Raw genomic sequence first — 13,952 nt, forward strand, 5'->3', positions numbered from 1 at the left:
TCTGATCATGAAGAGTTTCTCTTAATGTTAGCCACTGGGGGAAAAATGTTAGCCACAGAAATGATCAGATTGTTATTGCTTGGTTTCTGATAAAAACTGTTTAAAATCCCAGGAAAGGAAAACAAATAGCCCAGCTGGGGTCAGGTACCTACCCACAAACAAATTCAGGCCTGGATGTCAAGACATTACAACTGGCCAGGCCTGAGTCAAAACCTATTTCTCAGGAATGGGATCATATAATAACAAATATGGCAGCCCCATAGACCCATGGGGTTTTGGAGAGGATTGCTGGTCAAAAAAAGAAAAACCAGCAGCGGCAACAACAACAACAACAAACCACATTATATTCTCTATATTTTGGGGAGTACTAGCAGGTTCCTTTGAAAGATTAATTTAGGATTTGTATGTTAGGTGTAAGAGTTAAAATATTTTTAGTTAATTGGCTTTCAAATACTTAGAGCAACAGGACTCTTTTTCAGACAAAACTTACTCAAAACACCTACATAATAAGCAGATAATAATGGAGTTGCTGATTTGAGAGGAAGTAGAAGCCCCAGAATCCAATTTCTTGTCTTTCTCTAATTCCATTTCCCAGCAACCAATGAGCCACCTGGTTCACTCATTCAACAAATATTCATTGAATACTTCTTCTGCCTCCACATTGTGCTAAATGATAGAAAGATATTCGTTGAGTAAAAACAAACAATCTCTCTTTCTGGAGCATACTATGTATGATCGTAGGACACAGTTTGAAATCCACTATTCTGGGTAATATTGGGGGGCTGGGGAGAAGGACAATGAAGGATTAAGATAGAAAAGTGCTGTTTTAGAAATACTGACCTGGTGGTTTTAGATGTTGTCAACCCAATTTGGGGAATACTAGTCATGTTGATTAACTGGAAAACTATTGAAATAGCCCAGACATTAAATGTGTGGTCCAAACTAGAGAAAAGGCAGAGGAAATGAAGAGTGAATACAAGAAATATAAGGTAAGAAAAATTGATGAGTCTTGGTGACAACCTCTTAATGGATATGGCTAGTATCTATTAATGCATGATATTAAAACAATCCCACATACATTTAGAGGCACTAAGTCTCCCCTCCCACTTTTCCCACTCAATCTAATTTGCAATATATTCCAATCCACATCACTGCACTTACATATTAATCATTCATGCATTCTTGATAGCCCATTTCAGTCCTATTCTTTCAGCACCCTGACCACTCACACGTTTCTTATGGTTCCAAGTACAACAGTCTCTCCTGGCTGATGGCAGCCCATCACATTCCTCATGTCCTCTTTGCATATAACTGTAATCAATATTAAATTCCTAAAAATTTACAGTTCAAATAACATCAAATACTCCTTTAGCCAAGATATCATTCTCTGGCTTCTCAGGGACTTGTTTTGTGTAATATGCAAAAAATTTTTAATTTCCCTTTACATATTTTAAGTTCAATGTGTGGTTATATAAGATAAGGTCTATTTTTCTGGTCTTGGTGATGACTCAGTATTTTTGAAGCATCTTGGGCTGAAGATGCTTGCACAATTACCCCCTTGTATATTCACTTTGCAATTTAGATTTTTCTAAGAATTTTGCAAGATTACCTCTAGAAAGATCCTTTTGAATTATTGCTCCCCACTAACCTGTCACAGTTGAGGGAAACTGAAGAGACTACATGCTGGACTTTTAAGTTGCAGCCTTGTGTTCTTTTGCTACTAGAAGATACAAGAAAAGGCAGGGGCACATACACTTTGTGACAACTCACCATAAAGGAGCAGGGTAATTTTTATTGGTCACTGAAATCCTATTCACAGGCAAATCACTGCGGGCAAAGACTTAAACTTAATTTCTGCTTCAGTGCCTTTTTTCTTTGTGTATTAGAGTTTTGTCTGCATATTCCTAAGTATCTACCTAGGCCACAAGCAACTTGAAAACAGAGACTGTGTATTGCATGTCCTAATATCTCATATACTACTTTATTGGGCACACAGATTCTAGACCACATTTCATTTATTTATTTATTCATCTCACAAAAATTTATTGAGTACTTACTATACACCAGGCACTGTTCTAGGTGCTTGGGTTACAGAAATAATTAAGGAAAACATTGTCCCTACCCTCGTGGGGCATACTGCATAACAGGAAAATTAGAAATTGAACAGGGAGGATCTAGTAGAAAAGACAATATTCAACAACTAATAGAAGTATGATGAGGTTTCTAAAAGGGAAGTGCAAAGTCTGAAAGAACAACTATCAAGAGATTACCACCCCTCCCTCACTTATCTTCTGAACATCCCTCCTCCCCTGCCTCATCCCTCCTTGATCCATGAGTGAAACTGGCATCAGGGACACAAAGCATGAGTGTCACCATTCTGTGACTTCTGTGTCTCTTGGGGCCCCTATTGGTTAACATATTTTGGCACATCAAAGCAAGTGACTCAAGCACAAGATTGATAGTAGCTCCCAGGAGGGAACAACTGAGAGTGACAAACCTACATTCATTCATTCATTCATTCAGCAAACATTTATTGAGCATTTATTCTGTGCCAGGTACTATGAGCAAAACAGTCACTGCCATCATTGGAGTACTCATGTGCTGGGAAAATGTATTTTAAGCAAAGGATCACACAAATAAATGTAAAATAAGTCCTACGTCATGCTCTAGAGGGTTAGGATATATAAAATGGAGTGATTTGACTTCTGTAATATATTCAACACAAGTAACCCACGATCATATGATCCCAAAGCCTGAACTCTCAATGTCTATGTCACACTGAAAATTCAGCAAGTGCATGATCACTGCCAGGCCATTTTCCCCCATATTTAGGCAACTCTGATTATTAGAAAAGTTCTTCCTTCTATGGAACCTGAGTTGGCGCTCTATACAATATCATTGTTCTAACCACAGGAATCACACATAAAAAATTGACATGACTTTTTTTTCAAACGTTTAAAAAAAAAAAAAAACTAGCAAAACTTCCTCCATCCCAACCCTGGATTTCAAACCTTCCATTCCATGGCATGCTTATAAAGTTCCCACCCCATCTTTGTCACTTCCCTTTGGACTTGTTGTATAGCCCAAGGTTGACTGACAGATAGCTGACACACCCCATTTCCCTATCTTCATACTCACGGAAAACACTGCATATTGATCCCTACGTCCTTTGCTAATATGCCCAGATGAAGTCTTGTAATCAATTTCAGCACAGCTCTCTAGCTCTGATCAATCAATTAATATTAATAAGAGGATGAAATCTTTTTGCTATCCGAGCCTAGCCATGTCCCTCTAAAAGTCAAGCGTGCAGAACTAAATACCAGGCTCAACACTGGGTTCTAATACTGGATCTAAGCTAACCACCATTCTAGCCTCATTCTGAAGATTTTAAACTTTATTATCAATGCTTCCTTCCCTAGATGTTCCATTACCTGGCATGCTCTTGCAAATAATATATGGAGTGGAGACATACAGGCACATAAATTTATATCCTCCCTTCACTATTGACCACTTTTTATTTATTTAATACTTAAGGGTCCTTATAACCATTTGTAAAATGTAGCTAACAATGCCTACTTTACAGAGTGGTTGTGAAGAACTGTGAGACAATGTAAGTAGATTTACCAGATCCTTGATACATTTTCTAGTGTATTTTTTTCTTTCCTGACCACTTATGGCCTAGGACAGTCTTTTCCTAGTTCTAGATCAACCAAAAGACTCCACAAAAAAATTATAAATTACTCCAGAAAAACTGAAAAAAATTAAAATAAAATGTTCTTGGTTTAGGTAAGTCAACAGTATGAAGATGTCAGTCTTCTCACTGCTGAAAGAAATCACAGGTTACACAAACAAATGGAAAAACATTCCAACCTCATGGATTGGAAGAATTAATACTGTTAAAACGGCCATACAGCTCAAAGCCATCTGCAGATTCAGCACTTATTCCTATCAAACTACCAATGTCATTTTTCACAGAATTAGAAAAAAACTATTCTAAAATTCACATGGAACCAGAAAAGAGCCCAAATAGCCAAAGCACTCCTAAGCAAAAAAGAATAAAGCCAGAGGCATCATATTACCTGACTTCAAAGTTACATTACCTGACTATAAGGCTATAGTAACCAAAGCAGCATTGTACTGGTACAAAAACAGACACATAGACCAATGAAACAGAATAGAGAACCCAGAAATAAAGCTGCAAACCTACAGCCATCAATCTTCAACAAAATCCACAAAAATAAGCAATGGAGAAAGGACATCCTGTTCAATAAATGGTCCTGGGATAGCTAGCTAGCCATATGCAGAAGAATGAAACCAGACTGCTACCTTTTACCATTTACAAAAATTAAAATGAATTCAAGATTTAAATGTAAGACCTCAAACTCTAAGAATCCTAGAAGAAAACCTAGAAAACACCATTCTGGACATCAGCGTTGGGGAAGAATTTATGACTAAGTCCTCAACAGCAATTGCAACAAAAACAAAAATTGACAAGTGGGACCTAATTAAAGAGCTTCTGCACAGCAAAAGAAACTATCAACAGAGTAAAGAGATAACCTACAGAATGGGAGAAAATACTCACAAACTATGCATCCAACAAATGTCTAATATCCAGAATCTATAAGGGACCTAAAAAACTGAATAAGAAAAAAAAAACTCATTAAAAAGTGGGCAAAAGACATGGACAATTCTAAAAAGAAGACACATAAGTGGCCAATAGATATATGGGAAAATGCTCCACATCAGTAATCATCAGAGATATGCAAATCAAAACCACAATGAAATACCATGTCATAGCAGTCAAAATGGCTATCATTAAAAAGTCAAAAAACAAATGCTGGCAGAGCTGTGGAGAAAAGGGAATGCTTATACACTGTTGATGAGAATGTAAATTAGTTCAGCCACCGTGGAAAGCAGTTTTGATAATTTTTTTTTAAATATGGAATCTCACTCTTTTGCCCAGGGTGGAGTGCAGTAGCATGGTCTTGACTCACTGCAACGGCCCCCTCCCAGGTTCAAGTGATTCTCCTGCCTCAGCCTCCTGAGTAGCTGGGATTACAGGCATGTGCCACCACACCCAGCTAATTTTTGTATTTTTATAGAGATGGGATTTTGCCATGTTGGCCAGGCTGGTCTGGTCTGGAACTCGTGACCTCAAGTGATCCATCTACCACAGTCTCCCAAAGTGCTGGGATTACAGGCATCAGCCACTTTCCCCGGCTGAGATTTCTCAAAAAACTTAAAACAGAGCCACCAATCAACTCAGCAATGCTATTACTAGGTATATATCCAAAAGAAAATAGGTTGTTCCACCAAAAAGACACATACACTTGTGTGTTCATCACAGTACTATCCACAATAGCAAGGACATGAAATCAACCGAGGTGTCCATCCACAGTGAATTAAAGAAAATATAGTATATATATACCATAGAATACTATACAGTCATAAAAGGAATGAAATCACATCCTTTGCAGCAACATGGATGCAGCTGGAGGCCATTATTCCAAGAGAATTAATGCGGGAACAGAAAACAAAATACCATGTTCTCATTTATAAGCTCAAATAACTGGGGTAAAGATGGACAGTCTTAAACAAATAGTCCTGGGTAGCCATTTGGAGAAAGACAAAATTAGATCCATCTCTCACATCATCCATATTTATAAATTTCAAATAAATTAGGGATCTAAATATTTAAAAATAAAAATATAAAAGTACTAGAAGAAACTATGGGCAAACTCATTTTTAATCTCAGTGTAGGGATAAGTTTTTTAAGGATGACTCAAAATCGCAAGGCAATAAAAAATAAAAATCAGAGGCAGGTGGAGCCAAGATGGCCGAATAGGAACACCTCTGGTCTATAGCTCCCAGCATGAGCGACGCAGAAGACGGGTGATTTCTGCATTTCCATCTGAGGTACCAGGCTCATCTCACTAGGGAATGCCAAACAGTGGGTGCAGGACAGTCGGTGCAGTGCACCGTGGGCGAGTCGAAGCAGGGTGAGACATTGCCTCACTCGGGAAGCGCAAGGGGTCAGGGAGTTCCCTTTCCTAGTCAAAGAAAGGGGTGACAGATGACACCTGGAAAATCAGGTCACTCCCACCCTAATACTGCACTTTTCCAACGGGCTTGGAAAACGGCACACCAGGAGATTGTGTCCCGCACCTGGCTCACAGGGTCCTATGCCCACGGAGTCTCGCTGATTGCTAGCACAGCAGTCTGAGATCAAACTGCAAGGTGGCAGCGAGGCTGGGGGAGGGGCGACCCCCATTGCCCAGGCTTGCTTAGGTAAACAAAGCAGCCAGGAAGCTCGAACTGGGTGGAGCCCACCACAACTCAAGGAGGCCTGCCTGCCTCTGTAGGCTCCACCTCTGGGGGTAGGGCACAGACAAACAAAAAGTCAGCAGTAACCTCTGCAGACTTAAATGTCCCTGTCTGACAGCTTTGAAGAGAGTAGTGGTTCTCCCAGCACGCAGCTGGAGATCTGAGAATGGGCAGACTGCCTCCTAAAGTGGGTCCCTGACACCCGAGCAGCCTAACTGGGAGGCATCCCCCATTAGGGACAGACTGACACCTCACTCGGCCGGGTACTCCTCTGAGACAAAACTTCTAGAGGAACGATCAGACAGCTGGATTTGTGGTTCATGAACATCCGCTGTTCTGCAGCCACCGCTGCTGACACCCAGCCAAACAGGGTCTGGAGTGGACCTCTAGCAAACTCCAACAGACCTGCAGCTGAGGGTCCTGTCTGTTAGAAAGAAAACTAACAAACAGAAAGGACACCCACACCAAAAACCCATCTGTACATCACCATCATCAAAGACCAAAAGTAGAAAAAACTACAAAGATGGGGAGAAAACAGAGCAGAAAAAGACCATCGAGGCTAGGAAGAAACTGCGTCAACTAACAAGCAAAATTAACCAGCTAACATCATAATGACAGGATCAAATTCATACATAACAATATTACCTTTAAATGTAAATGGGTTAAATGCTCCAATTAAAAGACACAGACTGGCAAACTGGATAAGGAGTCAAGACCCATCAGTGTCCTGTATTCAAGAAACCCATCTCACGTGCAGAGACACACACAGACTCAAAATAAAGGGATGGAGGAAGATCTACCAAGCAAATGGAAAACAAAAAAAGGCAGGGGTTGCAATCCTAGTCTCTGATAAAATAGACTTTAAACCAACAAAGATCAAAAGAGACAAGGCCATTACATAATGGTAAAGGGATCAATTCAACAAGAAGAGCTAACTATCCTAAATATATACGCACCCAATACAGGAGCACTCAGATTCATAAAGCAAGTCCTGAGTGACCTACAAAGAGACTTAGACTCCCACACAATAATGATGGGAGATTTTAACACCCCACTGTCAACATTAGACAGATCAACAAGACAGCAAGTTAACAAGGATACCCAGGAATTGAACTCAGCTCTGCACCAAGCGGACCTAATAGACATCTACAGAACTCTCCACCCCAAATCAACAGAATATACACTTTTTTCAGCACCACACCACACATATTCCAAAATTGACCACAGAGTTGGAAGTAAAGCTCTCCTCAGCAAATGTAAAAGAACAGAAATTATAACAAACTGTCTCTCAGACCACAGTGCAATCAAACTAGAACTCAGGATTAAGAACTCACTCAAAACCGCTCAACTACATGGAAACTGAACAACCTGCTCCTGAATGACTACTGGCTACATAACGAAATGAAGGCAGAAAAAAAAGATGTTCTTTGAAACCAACGAGAACAAAGACACAACATACCAGAATCTCTGGGACACATTCAAAGCAGTGTGTAGAGGGAAATTTATAGCACTAAATGCCCACAAGAGAAAGCAGGAAAGATCCAACATTGACACCCTAACATCACAATTAAAAGAACTAGAAAAGCAAGAGCAAACACATTCAAAAGCTAGCAGAAGGCAAGAAATAACTAAAATCAGAGCAGAACTGAAGGAAATAGAGACACAAAAAACCCTTCAAAAAATTAATGAATCCAGGAGCTGGTTTTTTGAAAAGATCAACAAAATTGATGGACCGCCAGCAAGACTAATAAAGAAGAAAAGAGAGAAGAATCAAATAGACGCAATAAAAAATGAAAAAAGGGATATCATCACCGATCCCACAGAAATACAATCTACCATCAGAGAATACTACAAACACCTCTATGCAAATAAACTAGAAAATCTAGAAGAAATGGATAAATTCCTCAACAAATACACCCTCCCAAGACTAAACCAGGAAGAAGTTGAATCTCTGAATAGACCAATAACAGGCTCTGAAATTGTGGCAATAATCAATAGCTTGCCAACCAAAAAGAGTCCAGGACCTGATGGATTCACAGCCTAATTCTACCAGAGGTACAAGGAGGAACTGGTACCATTCCTTCTGAAACTATTCCAATCGATAGAAAAAGAGGGAATCCTCCCTAACACATTTTATGAGGCCAGCATCATCCTGATACCAAAGCCTGGCAGAGACACAACCAAAAAAGAGAATTTTAGACCAATATCCTTGATGAACATTGATGCAAAAATCCTCAATAAAATACTGGCAAACCGAATCCAGCAGCACATCAAAAAGCTTATTCACCATGATCAAGTGGGCTTCATCCCTGAGATGCAAGGCTGGTTCAACATACACAAATCAATAAATGTAATCCAGCATATAAACAGAACCAAAGACAAAGACCACATGATTATTTCAATAGATGCAGAAAAGGCCTTTAACAAAATTCAACAAGCCCTCATGCTAAAAACTCTCAATAAATTAGGTATTGATGGGATGTATCTCAAAATAATAAGAGCTATCTATGACAAACCCACAGCCAATATCATACTGAATGGACAAAAACAGGAAGCATTCCCTTTGAAAACTGGCACAAGACAGGGATGCCCTCTCTCACCACTCCTATTCAACATAGTGTTGGAAGTTCTCACCAGGGCAATCAGGCAGGAGAAGGAAACAAAGGGTATTCAATTAGGAAAAGAGGAAGTCAAATTGTACCTGTTTGCAGATGACATGACTGTATATCTAGAAAACCCCATTGTCTCAGCCCAAAATCTCCTTAAGCTGATAAGCAACTTCAGCAAAGTCTCAGGATACAAAATCAACGTACAAAAATCACACGCATTCTTGTACACCAATCACAGACAAACAGAGAGCCAAATCATGAGTGAACTCCCATTCACAATCGCTTCAAAGAGAATAAAATACCTAGGAATCCAACTTACGAGGGACATGAAGGACCTCTTCAAGGAGAACTACAAACCACTGCTCAATGAAATAAAAGAGGATACAAACAAATGGAAGAACATTCCATGCTCATGGGATGGAAGAATCAATATCATGAAAATGGCCATACTGCCCAAGGTAATTTATAGATTCAATGCCATCCCCATCAAGCTACCAATGACTTTCTTCACAGAATCAGAAAAAACTACTTTAAAGTTCATATGGAGCCAAAAAAGAGCCCGCATCACCAAGTCAATCCTAAGCCAAAAGAACAAAGCTGGAGGTATCACACTACCTGACTTCAAACTATACTACAAGGCTACAGTAACCAAAACAGCATGGTACTGGTACCCAAACAGAGACATAGATCAATGGAATAGAACAGAGCCCTCAGAAATAACGCCGCATATCTACAACTATCTGATCTTTGACAAACCTGACAAAAACAAGCAATGGAAAACGGATTCCCTATTAAATAAATGGTGCTGGGAAAACTGGCTAGCCACATGTAGAAAGCTGAAATTGGATCCCTTCCTTACACCTTATACAAAAATTAATTCAAGATAGAATAAAGACTTACATGTTAGACCTAAAACCATAAAAACCTTCAAAGAGAACCTAGGCAATACCATTCAGGACATAGACATGGGCAAGGACTTCATGTCTAAAACACCAAAAGCAATGGCAACAAATGCCAAAATTGACAAATGGGATCTAATTAAACTAAGGAGCTTCTGCACAGAAAAAGAAACTACCATCAGAGTGAACAGGCAACCTACAGAATGGGAGAAAATTTTTGCAACCTACTCATCTGACAAAGGGCTAATATCCAGAATCTACAATGAACTCAAACAAATTTACAAGAAAAAAACAAACAACCCCATCAAAAAGTGGGCGAAGGACATGAAAAGACACTTCTCAAAAGAAGACATTTATGCAGCCAGAAAACACATGAAAAAATGCTCATCATCACTGGCCATCAGAGAAATGCAAATCAAAACCACAATGAGATACCATCTCACACCAGTTAGAATGGCCATCATTAAAAAGTTAGGAAACAACAGGTGTTGGAGAGGATGCAGAGAAACAGGAACACTTTTACAGTGTTGGTGGGACGGTAAACTAGTTCAACCATTGTGGAAGTCAGTGTGGCGATTCCTCAGGGATCTAGAACTAGAAATAACATTTGATCCAGCCATCCCATTACTGGGTATATACTCAAAGGACTATAAATCATGCTGCTATAAAGACACATGCACACGTATGTTTATTGCGGCACTATTCACAATAGCAAAGACTTGGAACCAACCCAAATGTCCAACAACGATAGACTGGATTAAGAAAATGTGGCACATATAGACCATGGAATACTATGCAGCCATAAAAATGATGAGTTCATGTCCTTTGTAAGGACATGGATGAAACTGGAAACCATCATTCTCAGTAAACTATCACAAGGACAAAAAACCAAACACTGCATGTTCTCACGCATAGGTGGGAATTGAACAATGAGAACACATGGACACAGGAAGGGGAACATCACACTCCGGGGACTGTTGTGGGGTGGGGGGAGGGGGAAGGGACAGCATTAGGAGATATACCTAATGCTAAATGACAAGTTAATGGGTGCAGCACACCAACATGACACATGGATACATATGTAACACACCTGCACATTGTGCACATGTACCCTAAAACTTAAAGTATAATAATAATTTAAAAAAATCAGAGGCAATAAAAAACAAAATTGATAAATTTTACTACTTGAAAATAAAAAATATTTTACATAACAAAAACACCACAAAGAAAGTCAAAAAGCAACTGACAAAACTGAGAGAAAAGATTTACAGCATGTACCACAGACAAAGGGCTAATAGTTTTAACATATGAAGAACTCCTAATAACTGAGATACAAAAGACTGAAAACTCAATTTAAAAAATAGGAGGACAGGCATGGTGGGTCATACCTGTAATCCCAGCACTTTGGGAGGCCAAGGAAGGAGGATCACTTGAGCCCAGGAATTCAAGACCAGCCTGGGCAAAATAGTGAGACCCGCATCACTACCAAAAAAATAATAATAATAAGAGAGCACGGTGGTATGTCCCTATAGTTCCAGCTACTGGGGAAGCCAAGGCAAAAGGATCACTTGAGCCCAGGAGTTGGAGGCTGCCATGAGCCATGATCACACCAGTGCATTCCAGCATAGGCAATAGAGAAATTCTGTCTCAAAAAAAAAATTAAAATTAAATAAATAAAAAACGGGGAAAGATATGAATGGGCAATTCGCAAAAACTGGACATTAAAAATGGCCTTCAGATATATGGGAAAATGCTGAAATTCATTCATAATTAGAGAAATACAAATTAAAACACACTGAGTATCATTTCTCACCAGACTGGTTAAAGTTTAAAAACTTGACAACACATTCTGTTGGTGAGGCTGTGAAGAAAAAGTCATTTTTATGGGTTTTATGTACCAATTATGTAAATGGTACAACCCTTCTGGAAATAAATCTGGCAATACCTAACAAAACCACATACATTTTTACCTTTCAACCCAGCAATCCCGCTTCTAGGAATCTACCCCAAAGATATACTTTCAACAATACATAATACATATACACAAGGTTATTCCTTGCAGCTTTGTTTGTAGCTGTACAATACTGGAAGCAACCCAAATGCCCATACATAGTAAAGTAGTTGAATAAACTATGATACATCCACACCATGAAATACTATGCAGTGGTAAAAAAAGAATGAAGAAGGTCTCTGAACAGGCATGGCATGATTTCCAGGACATACTCTTAAGTGAAAAAAGCAAGGCCTGAAAGAGTATCTCTAGGACATAAGAAGAAGACAGAAAATACAAAGGTGTCTGCTCTTTTGTGCAAAAGATCTAAAAGAAGGATAAATAGAAGCTTAGTAGTGTGGTTACCTAAGGAAGCAAGTGGAAAAAGAGGAGAAAAGAGGTGAATGGAAACAGAGTTTTAGGGATGAGGAGGGAGTCACACTTCTTTAAGTACTATTTTTGTATAGCTCTGACTCTTAGAACCACAGTTTCACAAACCCTTCACATATCCTCAAAATAAACAAAAACTTAAAATCAACCAGGATGCAAGGAGAACCCTGAACCGAGTAGAAACACTAACAAATGAACCTAATCATACACAAATGAATAACATAACCACACTGAAATCGATGGGTAACTATCCTAAGTAAATATGGGAGATAGTGTCTTGATAGGCCACTGTGTGGCTAAAAAACATTAATTTTGCCTAACTGATCAGACACCAACTTAAACAACTGATCAAGATAAACATCACCAGCAATAAGACATATCAAGATCATTACTCCCGGATAATGATACCTTGAGAAAGATACAGGTGTATTTTTGTAGTGCTCTTGCCTCAAACACACAGCCTCAATCCAATCATGAGAAAACATTCCAAATTGAATGACATTCTACAAATTAACTGACTGGTACTTATTAAAAGTGTGAATGTCACAAAAAAAAAAAAAAAAAAAACAGGAAAGACTGAGGAACTGTTATAGACTGAAAGAAACTAAGGAGAAATAACAAATAAATGCAATCTGGGATCATTGTTAGCATCCTAGTACAGAAAACAGGCATTAATGAAAACATTGATGAAATTCAAATAAGGTCTGCTGTTTAGTTGCCAGTATTGTACCAAGGTTAATATCCTGTTCCTGATCATTTTATTATGCTTATGTAAGATGTTAACTTTAAGGAACATGGGGTAAGGAATTTAAGGAATTCTGTACTACTTTTACTATTTCATAAGTCTAAAATTGGTTTAAAATTTTAAAAGTATTTTTTAAAAGACTTCAATGGGAAATAGAGAGGGCCATTGGGTCTTATGATGTTGGGAACCCCCAGCAGAGCTGGTATCCCAGTCCTTGAAAGTCTGTGGCCTTTTGTGCCTATGTTCATATGAGAGCCTAGAGCTCAGTAATTATTTCAACCTCACCACTAAAGTTGAGGTAATGCTCTTCAACCCTGTGGCCCAAACTAGGGGACTGATTAATAATTCATGGTATATACATACACTGAGATGCCAAAGGCCAATTAAAAATAAAGTTGTAGACTATTTAATAATTCCATATCATGTTTTCCAGAAATTAAATAGGTTAATATAGACAGAGAGAGAGAGAGAGCGAGATTGAGGGAGAGAAAATTTGGAAAAATATTCTTCAAAATGTTAATAGTAGTTACCACTGATCAGTGACCATATATCCTTTGCTAAATAAATAAAAAGGAGTTATTTTAAAATTAAGCAAGGAGACTTCTGGTTTTAAAATGGTGGAGTAGAAACATCTGTCTCCTTTCTCTTCTCCAAAGTCACACTGCAACACAAGCAGAAGAAGGAAAACAGAATGCAAGTTCCATCCTTGAGAAAACTAGGAAATGACTGTAAATCTGAACCATGCTCTGTGAGGAAGGGGCTGCCTAATGCAGAGTCTACTGGGAAGACCACAGTGGGAAAAGCCCATTAAATTGGCCCATGGGGAAGACAAAGCCAGGACCCACCAGAAAATGCAGAGCCCAGACAACCCTGCAGAGCATGTGATCTCCTAAGAAGTGGGACAGCAACCACCAATTCCTTCTCTAAACAATGGTGTTGGAACATGCAGGCTTAGAGGGGAAACTTCTTTGGTGTTTGTTTGGTACCTTAGAGAA

Source organism: Hylobates moloch, unplaced genomic scaffold (genome assembly GCF_009828535.3).
Source record: "Hylobates moloch isolate HMO894 unplaced genomic scaffold, HMol_V3 SCAFFOLD_11, whole genome shotgun sequence".
Taxonomy (NCBI): Eukaryota; Metazoa; Chordata; class Mammalia; order Primates; family Hylobatidae; genus Hylobates; species Hylobates moloch.